At 48.9% G+C, this 24,314-nt stretch overlaps 1 long non-coding RNA gene across 1 annotated transcript in view; it reads left to right on the forward strand.

Moving 5' to 3' along the window:
• The first annotated feature begins 3,402 nt into the window (after nucleotides 1–3,402).
• The window catches only part of LOC141092043 (uncharacterized), a 564,362-nt gene continuing 543,450 nt past the window's right edge, over nucleotides 3,403–24,314 (forward strand). The window contains exon 1 of the long non-coding RNA XR_012232671.1: nucleotides 3,403–3,438. This is a non-coding gene — a long non-coding RNA (uncharacterized lncRNA). The remainder of the gene's footprint in view (nucleotides 3,439–24,314) is intronic.

Raw genomic sequence — 24,314 nt, forward strand, 5'->3', positions numbered from 1 at the left:
GTGTGAGGGGGGGTGAATTGGGCACTGTCCATATTTTATTAGCTTTGTCCATGGGGCTCCACAGTCAGAGGCGCCTTCCTTAAGCAGTACTGTGCCTGCCAATCTACAAGTGCATCCAGGGAGGTGTATCAGATGATACTCACCTGGTGTAGGTATTTTAATCACTTGTAGTTTATACTTAACAGCTGCTGCAGGTTCATGGGTCGTGCCATGACCATTCGATATCCGTATCAGGAGAGTTTTTGTGGAGATTCTCTACACTGCTGGTGTCATGATCTCAGTGTGGGTTTGACTCGCACACGAGGGGTTAATATCTGGAGCCAGTGCTGATGACTGGCATTTCTGGGGTTAAAGGTTGTGATACCTGCACACCTGAGGCTATGATTGTGGCCTCTCCCTGGTTCTGAGAGAGGCCTCTTATAGCCTCAGGACACTCCCATCCCCGTCAGTTATAGTTATACTTTCGCTCTTGGCATTGTGTGGTGACCCCTGAGTGTGCTTTAGCTGTGTTCTGGTTGCTTGATTCTCTGTGTACGACTTGGTCTGTTCTCTGGATATTGCTTTGGATCACTGCTTGGTACCTTCTATGTCTGTTTGGTTTTGACTTCTGCTTGGCCCTGAATATCCGTCCTGTCTCATCCCTGGTACTTTACTGATATCTCTGTGCATGACCTCCGGTTTGCCTGACTCTGAGTATTTCTGTATAGTGTCCTGCCATCTCTGAAAGCAGGACGCTAAGCCCAGCCCCCTTGCAGTCACACGACCATAGGTCCTGTGACTACTTGCTAAACTTCAGCATCCACAGGTCCTGTGTATCTGTACTTTCCGGCTGTACCTGACCCCGGGCCCCCCTACAGTGCAGCTGGATGGTAGAAAGATATCAGTCTGAGATGCGATTTAATAAATTAATAGTAGTTTTTATTAATTTCTACGTGTTTTGAAGTTACAGGCACTTCTTCTTCAGGAAGGGGTAGACCACATGTGAGTAAGAAGACACATGGATGAGTTCTTAGGCTGTGTGCACACGCTGCGGATTTTGCTGCGGTTCCGCAGCGGTTTTGGCCGCTGCGGACCCGCAGCAGTTTCTGCTGCGGTGTACAGTACAATGATTCCCTATGGGAATCAAAAACCGCAGTGCAGACGGTGCGGAATTTTCCGCGCGGATTATCTGCGGTTTTCAATCCGCAGAAAGAATTGACATATCAATTCTTTCTGCGGATTCTCCTGCGGTTTGCCATCTCCTCCATTGAGGAGATGAAAAACCGCAGGGCAAAACCGCAGAGCAATCCGCAGGTAAAACCGCAGGTCTTTTGACCTGAGGTTTCACCTGCGGATTGTACAAAATCCGCGCGGATGAATCCGCACCTAATCCGCAGCGTGTGCACACAGCCTTATACTTGTGCTTTTTGAATTTGGCTGCCAATGGTACCACCTGACAATCCAGGTTGTGTTAAAGTTCAATATGATCATGCCTTATATAATACATACATAGCCAAGGTTTAAATTACATATACAATATTGAAGATCCTTTAAAATGCATTTAAAAACTTACTTTAAAATATATCATGATGGAAAAATTGTCTATATTTGCAAGTAAAAATGAAAATAAAAATAAAAAAAGAAATTAGTGGCCTAAAACCCATATTGCCCTGGTTAAAAAGAACATCCTGTAAGCACCATTTTTTGTTCTCTCGGCTATTCTCCCAGAAGCTACAGGCCTGAGAATCGGGGATTTATATACAGGGTGGTCCAAAAGTAGGTGGACAGTATGTGTAATAGGGTTATGAAGGGGGAGATTTATCAAATATGGTGTAAAGTGAAACTGACTCAGTTGCCTTTAGCAACCAATCAGATTCCACTTTTCATTCTTCACAGACTCATTGGAAAATGAAAGGTGGAATCTGATTGGTTGCTAAGGGCAACCGAGTCAGTTTCACAGATCCCGTTTTCACAGATAAATCTCCTCCAAATCTGTTTTCTTTTCAGATAATTCAGATAACCGATAATGGCAAATAATTTAAATACAGATCAAAGAAAATGGATTTTAAAAGACTATTGGAAATCTCAAATTGCTGAAACAGTTAGAGCAAATTGGGTTGAAACATTTGGTACTCAAGCCCCAAAGAGACAAACCATTTACCGCATTTGAGACAAATTCGATGCCACTGGCTCAATCCTTAATGCTCCAAAAACTGGTCGACCCAAAACAGCCTGTACAGAAAATAACAAACAACTTGTTGCTGAAACATTTGTTCAGAGTCCAAAAAAGTCCATCAGAAGAGTCTCTTTAGAAATGGGAATTTCACGAGCTTCCATCATGCGAATCCTGAAATCTATTGGGTGGAAAGCTTATCGTCCACGTCTAATTCATGGTTTATGGGAGGATGATCCAGACAGGCGGCTGCAATTTAGTGAGATTATGCTTAACGAAATTGAAGAAAATCCAGTAATTTTAGATAACATTATGTGGAGTGATGAAGCTTCTTTCAAATTATCTGGCCACATTAGCAGACATAATTGTATTTACTGGTATAATGAGAACATGCATTTAACATTAGAGCAACAACTAAATGAGCCCGGTGTCAATGTTTGGGGTGGTATTTCAAGTTTTGGTGTTTTTGGACTATATTTTTTTTTGATGGAACAGCTACAGGAGATAAGTATCTCGAATTTCTAATGAATCAAGTTCAGTTACAGCAACAGCCTAATTCAAATGACCTTTATTTCCAACAAGATGGGCCCCTCCACATTATTCAAAAGTAGTCCGCGAGTATCTTGATAAAACATTTCCTAATGAATGGATTGGCCGAAGAGACCCACTTGATTGGCCGGCACGTTCATCAGACTTGACCCCAAAGGATTTTTTCTTTTGGGGAGTACTCAAGGACAAAATTTATAGTCAAAAACCAAAAAGTGTCAGTGATTTGAAAAATTACATAAGAGACGCATTTCTAAAAATTAATACCCAAAGAGACTTGTGCAAAAATGTTTGTCGAAGAGGCAGATTTCAAAGCTGTGCAAATTGTGATGGAAAACAATTTCAGCACCTGCGTTGATAAAATTTAAGGGCTTTTGTATTATTATTCAGAATAAAATTTAATTGTCAATGTTATGCTTGTGTTAGTAAATATAATTTTATATATAAATCAAAATAAATGTAATTATTTTCTGTCCATCTACTTTTGGACCACCCTGTATCTTAAAATATAAGCTGGGTATTATTCTTTATGGCCCTGGATCGATTTTAACCTGTTGTGCTCAGGGTGAGTGTACAAATGGGTCAAGGATATGATCCATAGGGGATTCTCATTGGAGATGGTTTTAGCTTGCTGTGCTATCGTGCTTCACAGCAGCTGCTTGGAGAGTATCACGAGGTAGGAGGGATTTTTTTGCTCGTAGTGCAGAGAAGAAGCTCTTAAGATCCTGCTCCAAGATGAGGTAGGCAGAAGGGGGTCATTAAATAGTATACCTAGGATGGAATTTTGCGGGATGTTTCCTTTAAGTATCCACTATCAGTTCTGTCTCCGATGCCGGGATGGTTAGGGATGATTAGTATTGCCAGAATGTCTGCTCAAGGTATTGATGAACATATATACATATATATATGAATGTCTACTTGCGCAACTTCAGATGCCATAATGCTAAGAGGTGACTCCTATCAGAGAGATATCACAATTTTATGTTTGAGTTCAGGGGAGCTGTTTCTTATTTAGGAGGATGAAATTGTCACGGAGTGACTGACCAGTGCGACACGACCCAATGATTGGTCGGTCACCAAACAGCAAACAAACAAGGGGACACAGTTACAACGGTGGGCCCTGCTATAGGGAGCGGGGAAACGGACACCTCCTGCACTCGCCTGAGGATGTGCCCTGCTCTTACTAGCGTCCCTATACAGGTTCTTTCAACCTGTCACCGAGCAGAATACCTTATACCTTAGCCCACGCTTGCCTTGCACCTATCCCTAGGTAGGGAATTGGCAAGTGAAGACACTGGTACCACCGTTGCACTAATACAATATAAGGTAAGGATAGACAGTAAAAGGAACATGGTAACAAAAATACAACACTTAGTTTTCTGCTGTAAAGCACCCCACAGCAGGATCACAACACCAGATATACCATAAACAGCTGAGGCACCACCGCTCCCAGCAAGCTCCTTCCTCCAGTTTGGTCGCTGTAGAATGAACTCTAACACCGACGGTCAGCTGGTGCATCAGGTGACCTTTTAAAGGATGGTGGGAGTGGTCACCACCTGCATCAGCAAATTCAGCAGCAATGTAATTACACCAGTGGCCACCGGGGGGGAAAAACAGACATTAACCCCCGATGGCCTGAAAGGAAAAAATTTTATATGCGGGAATTCAGATCTGCCACAGATCCAAAAATGGATTGTGACAGATATATCGATTGGGTTAACATCTATTTCGGCTGATCTGTGAACTATATGAATGTTTAGCTTAGAATTAACTTCGGGGACTTCGGAATGTACATTCAATTAATCTTATTGCTCGATCAGCTGAAAGTGTGGGTGGGATTTTTTTTTCATATGAAATTGCAAATACTACCATTGGGATCTACAGGAAAACCTCAGAAATCTCATTTAGTCCATGGGGTTTCAGGGTGTTGAGCTTGTTTATCCAATTGCCTTCTTTCCTGTTTAGACACTGTACACGATTGAGTGTGTCGACTGGGATATGGGACTAATTTTCAAGTTCTTATTGTATTTATTATGTTTTAAAGTACAGTGTCTTGAGAGGTTGTGGCGCCCCAGGGGAGTCCAGTCGCCACAGAGATACTGCACCTCACCCACTCCCCAGATAAGGTGTACCCAACACACACCCTATAGCAGCAGGGAATCTGGATGTACCCTAAGGGAGGAGGATCTCAACCCTGCCTGGGTAGTAAGCGGATTTGGGAGGTGGGTGGAGCTAGTAGGATGAGAGCGGGAGAAGAGAATTGGTCAGGAGTCGGGAGGAGGAAGTGAAAGTGGAAAGACGTGTGAGAAGCAGCTCCCTGAAGAGGGAATGTATCCTAGAGGCAGGGGCAGCGACCATACTGCCCACGGGGCTCGTTCCACGCCGTCTAACGTCGGGTGGAGGGATCAGGTCACAGTATAGGGACTGGTCCTAAAACTAGTGGAGTGAACAACGGACTCAGCTAGATCAACCAGAGACTACGAGCATTGCAAGTGCTGCAGCCAAATCCACAATCATTCCCTGAAAAGGCAGACAGATAGGATCCAGGGACCTAGAGGTTATTCCCGACAAGATCCGAGTATGCTGGCTTTGGACACTGCTTGTGAAGGTGCTGGACAGGAGGGAGGAAATAAGCACAGTGAGATGGCCAGGAAAGGCATATACTGAAGGGAGTCTTGGAAGGGTGTTCTTCATCTACCTGGGAGTTTGCTGGACCCCTCACCTGGAGGATGCAGCATCAAGCGGGCATCACCGGCTCTTGAGAACTGTGAATAAAGCTTTGGAAACTGCATCTACTGTGTGGCCTGAGTCCTTTCCGTCTTGTCTGCCCCGCACTGCACTCCAATATCTACCACCACCGCCATCTACCTTTTAATCTACAACCACACTGCCCTGGGGGCTAGCTCCATCTGTGGGGAGCTGAACCAACTCTGCTGCATCACCACCATCCCCAGCGGTCTGAACCTCATCGTCGGCTAACACCTTTATTGCTGAGTACCACAGGTGGCATCACGAACTTATCTACACATAGACTTTATTCCTCATCAGTTTTTCATGGACACTCAGGGCCACGGATCGGGTCACTGCTGCCGTGACACATCCCTTTAAGACACCGGCCCAGTACCGAGTAACCCACAGCCCTGAGTGGGTGTTCCAAGGCCATGTTTGAGAAAGCCTCTCCTGATATTTGATCTGTGGGAGCTTATTTTGTTATGGAGTCTTTTTGTCGTCCTACCCAGATATTGCTTGTTGCATGTACATTCAATGTCATAAATAACAAATTCTGAATTGCTTGTCAAAAATTGATAGGAAATGTTTCACCAGTAGAGGTGGAAAGGAGCTTGTTTGTGATGTGATTAATGAAACAGCAGCATAGACAGTTTCTGGACCCACATTTATAGATACCATTTGATTTAGTCTGTTTCACAGTAATTATTTCAGAAACTGGTTTGTCGATTTGAGGCTAAAAAGTTTTTCGTAGTTGGTACCTTGCGAAAGATGATTTTAGCTTTTCTATGTAGAGCATTTCCTAGTGTGGGGTCAACCTTGTAATATGTGCCAATGGTTTTGAAAAAATGTCTTACAGTCCGCGTGCACCTCCGGTATCATAGTCTCATCAAGATCACCGCCATTCCTGGTGGTTAACATCTGGTGACAAGATTCTGGATTCTGCTCGGAACCTACTTCATCTGGCCCTGGATCCAACATGAAAATAATTTGGGTATCGGTGCAGATTCTTTTCTCCTCTTGATTCTGTGATTTTACAGAGCAGACCTCTGATGCCCATGGAATACAATGTGTTAACAGCTCTTCAGAATGGCCCATCTGAGGTTCCCCACAGTCAGTTGGAAGTTTGGAAATTTGTGACGCAGGTGGAAGCAAGGGTGATTGGGGTGCCACCTCTGAGGATTGTACTGTGTGTGATGTTAAGGTGGAAGAAGAGGCCACTTGATGCAGCGTTTGCCATCCACTGGAGCACATGCTCTTTCTGGCCCTCAACTACAAGTCTTACCAATGTGTGGCTGCCAATGAAAGCGAGTGGAATAGCCCGTCCACTAACAGCTGTTGTCAGTGGTCTTTGTGTAGGGTCAGGCAGGTTCACAGGATGCAGTGACGAGACACTAGACGACTGATGGTTTGCAAAATAACTTTTATCTAGCGTTAGCCACTGGGCTTGTTTGAACAGACATACAAGTAAGAACCAAAACAAACAGTCCACACAGGGACTGAGCAATCTTATTCAACTTCTAATGCCACTTAGCCTTTCAGGGACTGCTGCTTTCGTGAGCGTGGCCGCGTTGAGGTCGCTGAGGCGGCTGTAAGTCTCGCTTCCCCGGGAAGGAATGGGGCTCAACAGGCCCTGAAGAAAGTGATGATGGTGGGGCGCAACAGGCCCTGAAGAAAGCAATACCGTTGGGGCGCAACAGGCCCTGAAGAAAGCGATGCCGTTGGGGCGCAACAAGCCCTGAAGAAAGCGAGGCCGTTGGGGCGCAACAGGCCCTGAAGAAAACGCTGCCGCTGGGGCGCAACCGGCCCTGAAGATAGCGCTGCCGCTGAGGCGCAACAGGCCCTGAAGAATACGCTGCCGCTGGGGCGCAACAGGCCCTGAAGAATACGCTGCTGCTGGGGCGCAACAGGCCCTGAAGAAAGTGATGCCGTTGGGGCGCAACAGGCCCTGAAGAAAATGATGGAGGTGGCGCGCGGTGATGACGCAGTTCCCCAGATGACCTGTAGCCGTCCTTTATCAAGGAGTCTCTCCCAAAGCCAGGCTAGCGAGTCTTTTATCTTGCCTGTGACAAGGTGGCGTATCTACAGGCCGGTGACGGCCGGGTCGGCGTGATGGGGTAAGGCTGGGGGGAAGGGCCCAGGCCTCTGTGGCCTGGTTACCGGTACTCACGGCCACAACCTGAGGTAAAGTTCCTCTCTCACCAAGGCGGGGGGTAGCGGGGATGATTCTCTCAGAACGGGAGCGGGGAGCAGTCTCTGGGAACAGTCTCTCACGTCTCTCTTGTCGGTAAATGTCCAGCTTTCTCCTCGCAGGCTCCTCTCGGTGCCCCTGCCAGTCACCCTGCGTCCTGACTTCACTCCCTCTCTTCCCCATCTGCCACTTCAGCGCGTCCCCTGCTCTATTTACCCTAGCCCCTCCCCCTGTCGCCCTGACAACTTCAGTCGCATGTCTCCCTTTGTAATCCTCCTGATGTGATTCCTTCAATAACTCTGATGGCGGTCCCCTTGGTTCCGGCCCAATCACTATGTGGGGGTCCTCCTCCCCACATTCCCCCACCATGTAAGCTCGCCAGTCCTCGGGCGAGGGAGTTAGTCTATTGAGATTGGCCTGTAAAGGTGTCAATATTCGTTGCCATACGAACTGGTCTTGTTCATACCGTTCGGGGGGTTTGCCAGCTGTTGACCACTTGGAGCATCTAAGTTCGACTGGGGTGGAATCTTCTGGGGTGGTGGACGTCGGTGGGCTGCATGATGTCGGTGGGTTAATTGTGTCAACTGGCTCATTATTGGGTGGAGGGCCCTTGGGAACTGGAGGGAAATCCTCGTCGTCCGAGTCCCAGCATATGGACTCCGGTTCGGATGTCTTCGGGACGGGTTCCAGTTGCTTCGGGTCAGTGGAAATACACGGGCGTAACATATTACGATGCACAATGCGGGTGGGCAGTGTTTCATCCTGCTCGGGCCATATTTCGTACACAGGTCCTTCTGGATGGATACGGCGTAGTACCCGATAAGGACTCTCTTCCCAACGTGACTCCAGTTTATTCTGGGGGCGTTGATCTAGTACAAGCACACGGTCCCCGCTTTGGAGATGGGGAGGGGAGGTTGTATTCTTCCCTGGGTGTTCCCAGTCTTGAAGTTTGGTATGTACAATTCGGTGAAGTGTTTGCAGCCTGTGGCGATGATTTCGGACCCAAGACGACACTCCGGTCCAGGGCCGAGGCTCTTCGGGGTCCAACTCTACCTCCGTGATACCTTTACCCTCTCGTCCGAACAGCAGGAAATAAGGAGTATAGCCCGTAACTCGATGTACCCGATTATTATAAACTCATACTATTTCAGAAACATATTCAGGCCAACGAGCTTTCTTGTCACTCTCCAGAGTGCGTAGCATTTGAATCAATGTCCGATTAAATCGCTCACAAGCCCCATTCCCTTGCGGGTGATATGGTGTGGTCTGGGATTTATCAATCCCATAAAGATGATGTAGTTCCTCCATAACTTTCCCCAAAAAACATGCTCCCTGGTCGGAATGTATACGTTGTGGACAGCTGTACACTTGTATAAAGTTTCTGCAAATTGCGGAGGCGGCTGACTCCGCGGTCTGATCTCGAGTAGGGGTGACCACAGCGAACTTGGTGAAATGATCCACCATGACGAGGCAGTGTTCGTATCCCTGGAATGCGGGACCAATGTGCAGATAATCCACCGTCAGGAGCTCAAAGGGTGCTGAAGTCACAATCGTCTGTGTTGCGGCCCTCTGAGCAGGCGGTTTGGCCAATTCACATAAGCGGCAGGTACGGCAAACTTCGTCCACAACAGCCGACAAGCGTGGATGATAAACTTTCTGTTGTAACAATTGCAAAGTCTTTTTGACCCCAAAGTGGGCCCCTTTTTCGTGAGCCTCTCAAGCCAGTTCGTGTAGTTGAGCTCCGGGCGTAACCACCTGTCAAACAGTCGTTGAGGTTGTTTGCGAAGTGATTTTACGGTACAGTAGTCCCTTTCGGATAATCAGTCTCTCCCATTGTCGCAGCATCAGCGACAGGTCTTGGGTCAACGTTTGTCGTTGAGTATCAGTGGGTAATTGACCAGCGGCGACCCATGTCCGGAGAAGTCCAACTTCTTCATCTTCTTGTTGCTGTTGTACCCACTTATCCCGAGATTGTTCCAGGATGCCCCTGTGGGCCTCTGGGGAAGATACTTTTGCATAAACATTGGTGAGCACGGCAGCGGTAAGAGCGAATGGTATTTCCTCTAATTCTAATTCTTCGTCTCGATTCTGTCCGGGAGTTGTATGTCGAATCCTGGAGAGAGCATCTGCATGAACATTCTCGGCCCCTCTTTTGTAAATAATCTTGTAATTATACTTCGCCATTCGGGCCACCCATCGCTGCTCCAAAGCCCCCAACTTGGCGTTTTCCAAATGAGCCAGTGGGTTGTTGTCAGTTCGCACTACCACCTCGGAGCCCGCTAGGTACTCTGCGAATCTCTCCGTTATAGCCCACACCACTGCAAGGAGCTCGAGCTTAAAAGAGCTGTAATTGTCAGGGTTACGCTCGGAGTCATGGAGTGAACGGCTTCCATATGCGATCACCCTCTCCCGGCCATCCTGAACCTGTGTCAACACAGTCCCTAGCCCGTGAAGACTCCCGTCAGTTTGCAGGATGAACGGCTGAGAGAAATACGCATAAGCCAACACTGGGGCATCCGAGAGTGGCAACACCCTCTTCCTGAGGGTGTTGCCACTGGATTTTTCGCCCATTGGCCCCAGCGGGAGCCCCCTTCAGCAGGTCATGCAGGGCTCGAGCTCGACATGCAAAATTCTTTACGAAATGACGGTAATATCCAGCTAACCCCAGAAAAGCCCGCACGTCTTTCACCGTCTCGGGGGTAGGCCATTCCTGGATAGCAGCAATCTTCTCCCGGGATGGCCTCACACCCTCTGCCGAAACGACATGACCCAGATACTCAATCTGGGAGCGAAATAGGTGGCATTTCTGAGGCTTTACCTTCAACCCGTACTTTTGCAGCCGGCTGAGTACCTGGCCCAACAGCTTCAGGTGGTCCTCGAAGGAGGCGGCATAGACAATGATGTCGTCCAGGTAGATCAACGTGGCCTCAAAATTGAGATCCCCTAGACATCGCTCCATCAATCGCTGAAAGGTACCGGGGGCATTGGCCAGCCCGAATGGCATTTGATTAAACTCAAACAGTCCCATGGGCATTATGAACGCCGTCTTAGCTCTGTCCTCTTCAGACATGGGCAACTGCCAGTACCCACTGGCCAAGTCCAGGGTCGAAAAATATGTTGCTTTGCCCAATGCAGACAGAGATTCTTCTATGCGGGGCAGTGGGTATGAGTCTTTAATAGTGCAAGCATTCAATTTACGATAATCCACACAGAATCGTAGTGTACCATCTTTCTTCCGGACCAACACAATGGGGGCCGCCCAAGGGCTTTGACTTTCCCGTATCACCCCTTTTTGCAGCATCTGAGCCAGCAAAGTTTTCACCTCTTGATAGAGTTGTGGCGGGATCTGTCGATATCGTTCTCGGATAGGGGCCGCTCCTGCTGTGGGGATCTCATGAGTGATGGCGGTGGTACACCCAAAGTCGTCCTCATGGCTAGCAAATACTTCATGGTACTGTCCCAGCAATGCCTTTACTTGTGAGAGTTGGGCTGCAGTTAGTCCAGAAAGCTCGGCCCGCATCTGTTCCAAAATATTTCGGCCCTTCTCTTGTGTCGAGACTTCGTGGGCCTGTAAGGTTCGTATTGTTACCTTCCAAGGATCTTCGGGGTGTACTCGTAATTGAACCGCAGGAGCGGGCAGCACTTCTTCTAAAGGCTTTACTAGTTTGGCCAGTACAGTCCGTGCTTTCAGAATGGTATCTCAGTCTTCAAGGTTTACGCAGCGGACCAGGACGGTTCCTTTTCGCACCGTAGCGAGGGAACGGGCCACCAGTATGCCAGGAGGTAAGTGCTCTGAGTGACACGGCTCCACCTGCACCTCTACGCCCTCCAAAGGTATTGGGGCCCGAATTGGCAGGGCCACCACTGTCTGTCCAGGAGGCAGCACAAGCAGGGGTGCTGCTGACGCAATGACCTTGCCCAGAGCCTCACCCTCCTGGCAGTCCCGATGCACCCGCGCACCTCGCACCAGCTGCTGGAATACCTGTCCCTGAGCTGTGCGAGAACCCCACTGCTTCAGTGTCCTTTGTGTGGGATCATTAAGCAACAGGTTGCCAAACTCTTTTAAAATATTCATGCCTAGGGTGACGGGGTGTCGTTGATCAGCTTCTCCTTGAGTCAGCACCACCCCTCTGTGGCCGAGGGGTTTACTGCACAACGTCACCTGCACCCACACCACCCCAGCAACCGGGACCGGCAGTTGGTTGGCGGCTACTAGTCTAATCATGGGCCCCCACTGAGGCCTTGCTGCCTCCGGAAAGTTTCATTGAAAGTATGCTGCGGGCATAGTGGTTACTTGTGACCCCGTGTCCACCAGACACCGGACGGCCCGGCCCTCTACTTCTGCCGAAACTACCAGACACTTTGCTACCAAATCTTCGGGACTTCCACCACCCTTAGTTGTGGTTTTCGGCTCCGAGCGGGGCCCCCCCAGCCCGGAGCCCTTTAGTTTAATGGCCGCCGGGGTGGGTATCTCCCACGCCGCGGACACTCTCGGGCGAAGTGGCCTGGTTCTCCACACTCATAACACCGGGCCGGTATAGATTGACCACCCCGCGGAGAGCGTGACCCCCAGGGACCGGGATTAACACTGGGTCGTCCAGTCTCCGGTTCGGTTCTTCTCTTTACTTCAGCCAACTCGCTCTTAATATTTTTCAATTCTCGCTTCATCTCCTCCACCCACTGAGGTTCCTCAACTGTGTTCGAGGAGGCCTCCACACCTCGGACCTTCACCACGGGGACCGCCATCCCCTGCTCTTGCTCCCGAACCCGTGCCTGACTTCCCACTTCTGAAAAGTCTATTTGGGGATTCATTCTGATCTGTTCCCGTAATGCCTGCTTTATCAGTGGATCTCGCAGTCCAGTCACCAGTAGGTCACGTAGGGTAATGTCAACAGGTCCTACCCCTACCTCGTCCTTTCTTTCAATAGCCGTATGCAATTCTTGGAGTACATTCATATACTGAGTAATCGTCTCCCCCTCGGCCTGCATCCGGCTAAACAGACGGGTCCTTAACTCTCCCACATTAGTGGGATCCCCGTGGGTCTGTTCCACTATCTGCAACACCTTTTCAAAAGTGTTGCGGTGCCCCGGAGGTTTCAACATCACTGACCTCTGCACCTCCCCATCTAGGGCCATAAGTGCCACTTCAGCTTCCAGGTCAGGGGTCATTGGGTGCATCCGAAAGAGCCCCCGCATTCGCTCTGTCCAGCTCCATAGCATAGTAATGGAGCCGGAGAATCTAGGCAGGTTGTTCAGCATGGCCCCCAATGAAATGCTAGTACGGGGGCCCTCATTATTTACAGAGTCTACAGCTTCCCCCTGACCTGCGCCACCACTGTCTACGCTCGGAGACTGCATCCTGCCAACTACACCAAGTGTAGGGTCGGGCAGGTTCACAGGATGCAGTGACGAGACACTAGACGACTGATGGTTTGCAAAATAACTTTTATCTAGCGTTAGCCACTGGGCTTGTTTGAACAGACATACAAGTAAGAACCAAAACAAACAGTCCACGCAGGGACTCAACAATCTTATTCAACTTCTAATGCCACTTAGCCTTTCAGGGACTGCTGCTTTCGTGAGCGTGGCCGCGTTGAGGTCGCTGAGGCGGCTGTAAGTCTCGCTTCCCCGGGAAGGAATGGGGCTCAACAGGCCCTGAAGAAAGTGATGACGGTGGGGCGCAACAGGCCCTGAAGAAAGCAATACCGTTGGGGCGCAACAGGCCCTGAAGAAAGCGATGCCATTGGGGCACAACAAGCCCTGAAGAAAGCGAGGCCGTTGGGGCGCAACAGACCCTGAAGAAAACGCTGCCGTTGGGGCGTAACCGGCCCTGAAGATAGCGCTGCCGCTGGGGCGCAACAGGCTCTGAAGAATACGCTGCCGCTGGGGCGCAACAGGCCCTGAAGATAGCGCTGCCGCTGGGGCGTAACAGGCCCTGAAGAATACGCTGCTGCTGGGGCGCAACAGGCCCTGAAGATAGCGCTGCCGCTGGGGCGCAACAGGCCCTGAAGAAAGCAATGCCGTTGGGGCGCAACAGGCCCTGAAGAAAATGATGGAGGTGGCGTGCGGTGATGACGCAGTTCCCCAGATGACCTGTAGCCGTCCTTTATCAAGGAATCTCTCTCAAAGCCAGGCTAGTGAGTCTTTTATCTTGCCTGTGACAAGGTGGCGTATCTACAGGCCGGTGACGGCCGGGTCGGCGTGATGGGGGAAGGCTGGGGGGAAGGGCCCAGGCCTCTGTGGCCTGGTTACCGGTACTCACGGCCACAAGCTGAGGTAAAGTTCCTCTCTCACCAAGGCGGGGGGTAGCGGGGATGATTCTCTCAGAACGGGAGCGGGGAGCAGTCTCTGGGAACAGTCTCTCACGTCTCTCTTGTCAGTAAATGTCCAGCTTTCTCCTCGCAGGCTCCTCTCGGTACCCCTGCCAGTCACCCTGCGTCCTGCCTTCACTCCCTCTCTTCCCCAACTGCCACTTCAGCGCGTCCCCTGCTCCTTTTACCCTAGCCCCGCCCCCTGTCGCCCTGACAACTTCAGTCGCATGTCTCCCTTTATAATCCTCCTGATGTGATTCCTTCAATAACTCTGATGGCGGTCCCCTTGGTTCCGGCCCAATCACTATGTGGGGGTCCTCCTCCCCACATTTGGATCGGATGAGACAGTGTTTGTTCAGTTGACCTTTTATTAACATTAACACCTGACCCACGTACACGTCGAACACCAAGCCTATTCCCTTTTCCACCACGACCTTGCTTTTTGCCATTCATGTTGTATGTAGCCTTCCCCTCTTCGTTGTGTAACCTGCTGTTTCACAACGTTAGGCCCTACCTGTCAGTCACCTGTCACTAGATGAACAATCACTATTTTCTTAAATTGTGTGAATAAACAACACTGTTATACATAAAAAAATGTAAGCGGAAATCTGGCTTTCTGATTTCTCACTGAAACACAGTTATATCTCAAAGGATTTGGATTAGCAAATGGTGACTCCTGAGACTATAACACAGTTTTTTTTGCACAATCTAGTTAGATGCTGGAAGATGGATTTTACACATGACACAATCTTATCTAGTTGACAAGTTCACTTTCAGCAGCCGCAGCACTAGCAGGGGCTGTGACAATGAGAAAATGTCACCAGCAAAATAAGATGTCCGCTTTTTATATGGACAGGGACATGTGACTTCGGCAGCCAATCACAGAAAACCTTGTGTCATGAAGTTGGGAATGGATTTTGCACCCTGACTGGCTTCCCGAATGTACACACAAGTTATTAAAGAAAAAAAAACTACACTCTGCAGCATCTCTGACCCCATCAAACACATTCCCCCGTCCTCCCCGCTAATCATACAGCATCACTATCCTAGCCAGCCTTTTGTATCCTGGATGGGGCGTAAGAATTTATTAAAAAGCTTAATTTTACAAGGTTCAGCTATGTTTCAAGAATGCTTCCTATTAAAATTTCTGCCACCTTTTTCCAAAAGGTACGCTCCATTTTTGGGAGGTACATATGGAAAAGCTCCAAATCTAGACTTAATTTTAAGACACTAGCGCTCCCTCGTTCAAAAGGAGGCATGGGAGCTCCTGATCCACAGAGGTATCAAATAGCAGCGACACTGTCTCTGGTAGATGACTGGGCGAGAAACTACGAACATAAATTATGGGTACAGAGAGAAAAGAAATCAATATCAATACTGATTTCCACCATACTGCATGCATCCAAGGAATTCATCTATAAATTAGACATACCCAATGCTATTACTAGAAATATAGTGCAAACTTGGGCGAATCATTCGACTACTTCACTAATGCCACTCCCGTCACCTTTAGCCAGAATTGTGGACTTGCCGGGATTGTATCTAGATCAGGTCAAAACTAAGTCAATTGAGTCTTTTCACCGAATTAGAGATGAAATAGGAGTTTTTTTGGCAGAGGGCACCCTACTCCCGCTACCAAAATTACAAACTAAGTTTCTAAATTAGCATCTAAATTTTCTTAACTATCACAGACTCAAAAATGCCATGGAATTGTATTTGAAACCTGGAGTCCCAACAAGGAGATTAACGGTCTTTGAATCATTAATAACCCACACCAAACGCCCAAGAGGTATGCTGGCAAAATTGTACCAGATACTCATGACCAATTCAATCTCCGTAAAACGAGCGTATATATTGGCATGGGAGAAAGAACTGGGTATCACACTGCAGGACTGGGAAGTTGAACATATATAAAAAAATTCATATGGCCCGTCTGGATGTGTGAAAGTCCAAGAAAACTCCTATAAGATTGTTACGAGTTGGTACATCACTCCAGTGATAACACATAGATGGTATCCCAATATTCCTCTAATTTGCTGGAGATGTGCTATAGATAAGGGAACATTCCTTCACTTATGGTGGTCTTGTGTGGCGCCCCCAGGAGTATGATCGCCACACTGGCATTACCTTCCTCCAGGGAGGGTGATGTCAGGCTTGGAAGCGATGAAGGGACTCTATAGCAGTTAACCATATCATGCAACACAGTTCCCACTCCAGGCCAGCAGAGGGAGCTCTGAACCAGAATTGGGGGAGGAGTGCTCTCTGAAGGCCAGGAGGGGAAATTAGTCAGTTAGTGTGAGGAGGGCACTGCTACATCTCTGTGCCAGACACTGCTCCCTCTTCCCCAACACCTATCTACACTGCCCTGGGACCAACAGCCCTGCCTGTGGAGGGCTACAACATCTTTGCTGCACTACACCATCTGTCCCTGAGATGTGTCTGCACCTTCATTGCCGAACACCACAGGTGGCGTCACGAATCACTCATAAACTTTATTTCACCACTCAAACCCTCCTTGTACATGGGTGCCCAGGGCCACGGACCGGGTCACCGCTGCTGTGACATTCCCCTCTGAAGGACCGGCCCGGTACCGAGTACCCCAGAGCCCTGGGAGGGCGACCCATTTTGGCATCGCGAACAGGATTACGGAGCTCGATATCCCCGGGTCCTGTGTGCCAGAGACTGTGTTGTGTACTGTGAACTGTTGGCGCCATTGCCGCCATTATCCCGCTGCTTGGCGCGCGCGGGAAACCAAAGAGGCGGGCCGTCATGGGCGGAGCCTGCCAAAGAGCGCAAGGAAGTAAGCCAAAGAGCGCAAGGAAGTAAAGTGTCGCGTGGGAAGAGAGGGCAGCGCGTGAGAAGGGGAGGAGCTGAGGCCTACAGCCGGTAAGCCGCTCAACCCCGGGGTCTGGCAACCGTTAACTAGGGGGGAAGGAGAATGTCTGAGGCAAGCGCTGATGCAGAGGCGGACGCCCCGCCAGCCCCTCAGCGCCGCAAGATGCAGTGCCCAATGCGGCTACGGCTCCAATAGCACCCACCGCAGCGGTCCCCATAATGCCAGCAGCCTGGCTACCGCAGTATTCAGGGGAGTCACATACCCTGAGTGAATTTAAAGAGAGACTGTGCAGTTTGTTTGAGATGTATCCTCTATCTGAAAGCCAGAAGGTGAACATCCTGATTGGGCAGCTAACAGGTGCAGCACAGAGAGAAGTAAAAGCCTGGCAGGACACTGACAAAGAGACTGCTAAAAAGATTTTGGCCAAGCTAAGAAGCACCTTTGACATCCGTCCTGCAGCTGAAATCAAGATGAGGTTCTTTGGATTTAAACAGAAAGCACAGGACAATATAAGGGACTGTGCTCTTAACCTGCAGGAGGCGCTGCGAGCCGTCAAGCAGATTGACCCTGACAGTGTGAAAGATGGAGACGAACTGTTAAAAGAGCAATTCATTGAGGGACTCCTATCCAGTACCCACAGAGCACAGCTGCGCGTCATAGCCCTACAGAACCCTGATCTAGACTTTGCTGATTTCATGGACAGGGCTATCTGGGTGCTGCAGGAACCAACTGTCAGCCGTCCAGTGCCCCCTAGGTGCCAAGCGATCACCTACCACCAGGAAACAACATCTTTCCCTTTCATCCCTGTGGAGGCTAATGCACAGACTCTGGATAAAGATCTGACATAAGAGCTGCGTCTTCAGGTCCAGGAGTTAACCAAAGGGATGGCTGCACTTACTAAAACCGTGCAGTCCCTGCAGGTGTCCTCCAAGGAGAAGATCCAGTTTGCTTCCAGTCCAGAGGATGTCCCGTGGCTCCGGAAGAGGAGAACCCCGCCACTCCGAGAGAGGAACAACGATCACTATGACCAGGACGGACGTCCCATCTGTCGTCACTGCTGCAAGGCAGCTCACCTTGAAAGATTCTGTTATTTAAACGAGCAACCCCTGGGGCAGAGGGCCAACCCCCAGGAGTAGTACCCCAAGGCCCAAGGAACAGGCGAGTGTTATGAGTTCTTTTTCCCCTTCACCATTGAGGTCTGATGAACTCCCTCTTCTGGTGAAGGAAGGTAGTGAGGCTGATTACCAAGCACCTGAGCTGGGAGAGGATGACTGGGCGACGGGGATCTCTGACTGGATATAAGGCAGCCGACGCCCTTCTGCCTCGCTGGTGATTTCTCTGTGGAATTCTAGGAGACCAGTCTGATTCCTGCTCCTCAAAAGCTAAGTTTTCTGCTTTGCCTTTTTGCATTTGTGTTTTGGTTTTAGTTTGCCTTGCTTTTCTGGATTCTGCCATTCCCTGCTGGGGTGAGCTGAATTCCTTTTTGTCGGTTTGCTCTGTCTTCAGAAAATACCTGAGTACTGACATAGTCTTTTTGAAGCCTAGCGTCTTCAGGGCCTTTTTCCCTGTCAGTCTGTTGGCTCTTATTTTGATAGGGTTTTTCGCGGATTGCAGACAGCAGCCTTCCTATCCTGTCCTATCTAGTTAGCTTGGGCCCCATCATTTGCTCAGTCTATCTTTCTAACTGTGTTAGTGTTTTTTCTTCTTGCTTCACCGTCATTATATGTTGGGGGCTGCCTATTGCTTTGGGGTCTGCTCTGGGGCAGTTTAGGTTTCCCTTTCTGTCTTTAGGCTAGGCAGTTCTCCAGCTGTGATCGAGGGGTCTAGGGCATCATAGGAACCCCCCACGGCTACTGCTAGTTGTTGTTGATAGGTTCAGGGGTCTGCAATCCGATAGCTGCCAACTTCTCTGGTTTTCTGGACTTAGCTAGCATTTCTGTTTTTGCCTCCTACGGTGACTCATTCATAACAGGCGAGCCAAGTATGTTGGAGGGAGACCGATCCTTCCAGTGGTGATTGACAGCATCCCCATGAACGCTTTGCTGGACACTAGCTCCCAGGTGACCACTATACCCTATATCCTCTACAAGCGGTATTGGGCTGACTCTGAACTTACCCGTGGCCCAAGTGATGAACTGACAGTAGTTGCCAGTAATGGTCAGTTTTTACCGCAAGTGGGATGTAAAGAAATTACTGTTAAAGTGGGTAAAGTAGAGTTAAAATCTCAAGGTCTGATAGTTGAGGATATTGATCGACGAGAATGTTATCCCATAATGACTCTTGGTACAAATGTAATTGAAAATTGTCTTTCCGAGGTTATTGTCTTGTTGCAACAGGTGGCTGATACTGCTGGTTCCAGTGAACAATGAGTCCTGCAGAAGGAGAACAAGGCCCTGATGCAAAGACAGCAGGTAGAACTCTCTGGCGGAGAAATTGGCAGCGTCAGATTGAGTGATGCTTTGCCCATTGCAATACCCCCCAGATGTGAAATGTTGATTTTTTTGTCAGGCAGCCATGGGCCTCAGAGGAAAAGATTACCAGGCATTGGTAGAGCCAGTATACTCTGATAGCAGGCCCACTGTCCTGACAGCCAGAGGGGTAGTTGATGTACGTAAAGGGAAAGTACCTGTACGCCTTTTGAATTGTGGGGAGGAGGAGGACACAATACCTCGGTATGCCACAGTTGCTAAGCTGCTCACTGTCAGTAATAATGCAATGCAGGCAGCAGAGCCCTTGGTCTCATCCGACCAGCTGGAGGACAATGGCTCTGTAAAGCTGCGGGAGGAGTGGTGTCAGCAACTGCAGGTGGGAACTGACTCCACCCCTTTATACCAAAACAATGGGGTTTAGAGAGTGACCCAGGAGTATGAGCGGGTATTCAGTAAACACCCTCTAGATTTTGGGAAAGCAAAAGGGGTTCAACATCATATCCCCACTGGAGATCATCCACCCATAAAAGAAAGGTACCGGCCTATACCCCCAACACAATACCAATGTGCCAAAGGTATGTTGAGAGAGATGAAGGAAGCAGGGGTTATCAGAGACAGTTGTAGCCCCTGGGCAGCTCCAATAGTTTTTGTAAAGAAAAAGGATGGTACCATGAGAATGTGTGTTGATTACAGGAAAATTAACAGCATTACACATAAGGATGCCTACCCATTACTCAGAATTGAGGAATCATTGGCTGCACTTAAAACTGCTAACTATTTTTCCACCTTAGATCTCACTAGTGGGTATTGGCAGGTTCCCGTGGCAGAGGCAGACAAGGAGAAAACAGCATTTACCACCCCAATGGGTCTCTGTGAGTTCAACTATATGCCATTCAGGCTCTGCACCTCCCCAGGAACATTTCAACGGCTGATGGAGTGCTGCCTGGGACACAAGAACTTCGAGACGGTCCTGTTGTACCTTGATGATGTCATTGTTTTCTCCAAGACTTATGAAGACCATCTGAAGCACCTGACTGAGGTGTTTGAAGCCTTGTCCAACTTTGGGCTGAAGGTGAAGCCTTCCAAATGCCACCTCCTGAAGCCCAAGGTTCAGTACCTCGATCATGTAGTGAGCGCAGAGGCTGTGGTACCAGATCCTGACAAAGTCACGGTCATCCGGGACTGGCCGAAGCCCAGCAACCTCCATGAGGTACGCCAATTCCTTGGGTTGGTAGGCTACTCCCGAAGGATCATCAAGGGCTTCAATGAAATAGCCACTCCTATGCAAAATCTTCTTGTGGGGCAGTCCAAGAAAGCCAAACAGAAAAGTTCCACATTTGAATGGACTGAGGAGTTGGAGAGGTCCTTCACCCAACTGAAGATGGCTCTCACAGGAGGTGAAGTTCTGGCCTACCCAGATTATGACCAATCCTTTGTGTTGTATACTGATGCCAGCAACGTGGGACTTGGAGCAGTACTGTCACAGGTACAAAATGGCAAAGAAAGAGTGATCTCCTACGCCAGCAGGAAGCTTCGTCCCACTGAAAGGAACCCTGACAACTACAGTTCCTTCAAGCTGGAGTTCCTCGCCATAGTCTGGGCTGTGACTGAACGATTCAAGCATTACCTAGCTTCAGCCAAGTTTACCATCTTCATGGATAACAACCCGTTGACTCACTTGGAAACTGCAAAGATAGGTGCATTGGAGCAGCGATGGATGGCTCGGCTGTCTAACTATGAATTTATCATCAAGTACCGAGCAGGGCACAAGAATGCCAATGCTGATGCGCTGTCCAGGATGCCTAATCTGCTAGATGCAGGAGAAGACCCTGAGGCACTTGAAGAAATCGAGTTACCTGCCAATTGCGGCCCAACGTGCCCAAGGAGTGAGAAACAGACGGTCTGTCCTGAAAGAGGCTACCCTAAATCCATTGCCTCACCATGACTGGGCAGAAACCAAGGATAGTGACCCTGCAGTCCGCCTGGTGAAGGAGCTACTGTCACAAGCTGACTCACGCCCAGAGTCGGGTGCTGCTGAAGAAACCCAACAGTTGTGGAAGGAAAGAGGCAGACTGTTCATCTATGAAGGAAAGCTGTGTCGGAGGAGTATCAATGCCTGCACTCATGAGTTGGTCTGGCAGGTGGTAGTCCCAAAGAGAGAGGCATCAATGGTCCTGGAAGCATACCACAATGGAGCTGGACACTTCGGATGGAAGAAGTTGGAGGCCTTGCTCCGAGAGAGATTCTACTGGGCTGGTATGAGGAAAGCCATTGAAAATAAATTGGTGCTGAAAGTGTGGACAATGCAACCTGCGCAGAAAGGACCGTAACAGCCAGCAAGCTCCTTTGCAGCCAATAATAATCAAGCAGCCTCTTGAGTTGGTCACCCTGGACCATGTGAAGCTGGTCCCAAGCCGTTCAGGCTACATTTATGCTCTTACCATCGTTGACCACTACCAAGATTCTTGGTAGTTGTGCCTGTCAAGGATCAAACAGCCAGGACAGCAGCCAGAGCATTCCAACAGCACTTTTGTAGACCACACGGATACCCCGAGCGAGTGCTTACAGATCAAGGTCCAGCCTTTGAGGCGGAAGTGTTCCAGGAATTCTGTAATCTGTACGGTTGTAAGAAGATCAGGACAACACCGTACCATCCACAGACCAATGGCATGTGTGAAAAGATGAACCAGGTGGTGATCGACCTACTGAAGACCTTGCCCTTGGAAGAGAGGAATCTGTGGCCAGAAAAGTTGCCAGATCTGGTAGACATCTACATCCACATTCCTGTGAATTCCACAACTGCACTCCAGCCTACCTAATGAGAGCGAGGCCTGGTAAGCTGCTTATTGATTTGGATATGGGAGTCCTGACACCTGAAGTGACATCACCTGATGCTGACTGGGATACAGAGAGGCAGCAACAGTATAGAAGAGTACAAGAGTGTGTGGAAAAGAGTCTAGCTCAGGAAGACAAAAATAAGAGAGGAACTACAATCAGCATGCACCTGCAGTTCCCTTGTCACCAGGAGAACAAGTCCTAAAGAGGAAAAGAAGGATGCATAAGTTGGATGACCAATGGGAAGCTGAACCCTACACCATTCTACCCTCAAACTTTGAAAATACCAAGGTGTGCCTTATTAGTAAGGATGGAGGAGAAACCTCAGCAGCAATATCAAGGGATCATTTGAAATTATGCCCTAACCAGCTAAAGGAAAGCATGGAAGAACAAAATAACATCCAACCCATAGAAGAAGAAAAGGTCAGCACTATACTTGGAGAATTCCCTGCAAATTGGACTAAAGTAAATGATGCCATAGTGGTGCCAGTGTTGACATTTCCCCAACTGGTAGTACAAGAAGAAGTGACTCAAGAAAATCCTGAAAATCAGGAAAATCAGGCAGCAGATGCCACACCAGCAGTGGAGTTAGAGAACCCTTGCCCTGCCAGTGGTGAATCTGTCATGCCCACAGTGAGTAGAAGTGGTCCTAGGAAATCTAGTATCCCTGTGCTATGCAGAACCACCAGTAGTGTATCCAGTACATCACACGAATCACCAGTAGTTGGCATCAGGCAACCAGTAAGATCCTCAACCACACCAGTGTTACGTAGATCTACTCGTACTACTCAAGGTATACCACCCCTTAGATTCCACATATGAATAAGTTAAAGCAATATAAGTGTTAACATGTATATATGTAACTGCACAAATTTTGTGCCTACAGATATTCTGTAAGAAATTTCCTTTTCAAGTTTTCCCGTTTGTGTTATGGACATTTTGGCCACTGGACTAGGTGTGGTCACTAACTTTGTACATAGTTCATCTTTTGCCCAGGAATAGACCATGGACGTTGATGCATGGACTTATCATCACAGGACTATTTTTGGAGCCTTTGGTTTTTGTAATTTTTCATTTTTTCTAAACCTTGTGCAATTATATTTGTTTATATGTTGTGTATGTTTTTCATCAGCCCAGGAGTGCTGAATTGCACTAGGGGGAATGTGGTACCCCCAAGAGTATGGTCGCCACACTGGCATTGCCTTCCTCCAGGGAGGGTGATGTCAGGCTTGGAAGCGATGAAGGGTCTCTCTAGCAGTTAACCATATCATGCAACACAGTTCCCACTCCAGGCCAGCAGAGGGAGCTCTGAACCAGAATTGGGGGAGGAGTGCTCTCTGAGGGCCAGGAGGGGAAATTAATCAGTTAGTGTGAGGAGGGCAAAGAGTGTAGATGTGTGGAGAGAAGCTGGAGGTTGAGCTGAGGATAGAGAGCTCCCTCCCAGTGATAGCACATGATCTGGAGCCTGGTCTCCACGGTTGTATGGATACTGAAGGTTCTGAAACAGAAACCAGAGGCATAGGAAGCTGTAAATGCTCTATTCCCAACAACTAAGACTCGGAGGCACAACAGCGAAGGGTGAGCCAAAAGAGATAGAAGGCTACAGCTGTCTGCCATACGAGGTACATCCAAAAGGGAAGAAGAAGGAGGAACGTCAGTGTAACACTGTACTGCATGTACCTCGAATAAGCGCTAGAGAGGAGACTACACAACCCATCTGATAGAGAGATTCCTAAGTTGCTTCCAGGCGAATCATCTCCTGTGCCATCTGTAATCTGGATCCTGGACTGCACTTACAAGTAAAGGTAAAGAAACTACATTCCGCTGTGTCCTTGCCTTCTTCCTGCAACTTCCTCAGCACTGCTGCATCTCTGTGCCAGACACTGCACCCTCTTCCCCAACACCTATCTACACTGCCCTGGGACCAACAGCCCTGCCTGTGGAGGGCTACAACATCTTTGCTGCACTGCACCATCTGTCCCAGAGGATCTGTCTGCAGTGTCGGCTTAACACCTTCATTGCTGAACACCACAGGTGGCGTCACGAATCACTCATAAACTTTATTTCACCACTCAATCCCCCCTTTTATATGGGCGCCCAGGGCCACAGACCGGGTCACCGCTGCTGTGACATTCCCCTCTGAAGGACCGGCCCGGTACTGAGTACCCCACAGCCCTGGGAGGGCGACCCACTTGCAATATGATAAAGTCATTGTTAGGTGTCAGGTTCCTGCCACTGCACAGCAGGAATCCAGAGCCTTGCACTCGGTGGTCTCCCATTCTCTTTT

This window comes from Dendrobates tinctorius, unplaced genomic scaffold, assembly GCF_039654945.1.
Source record: "Dendrobates tinctorius isolate UK_male_01 unplaced genomic scaffold, ASM3965494v1 ptg000057l, whole genome shotgun sequence".
NCBI classification, from domain to species: Eukaryota; Metazoa; Chordata; class Amphibia; order Anura; family Dendrobatidae; genus Dendrobates; species Dendrobates tinctorius.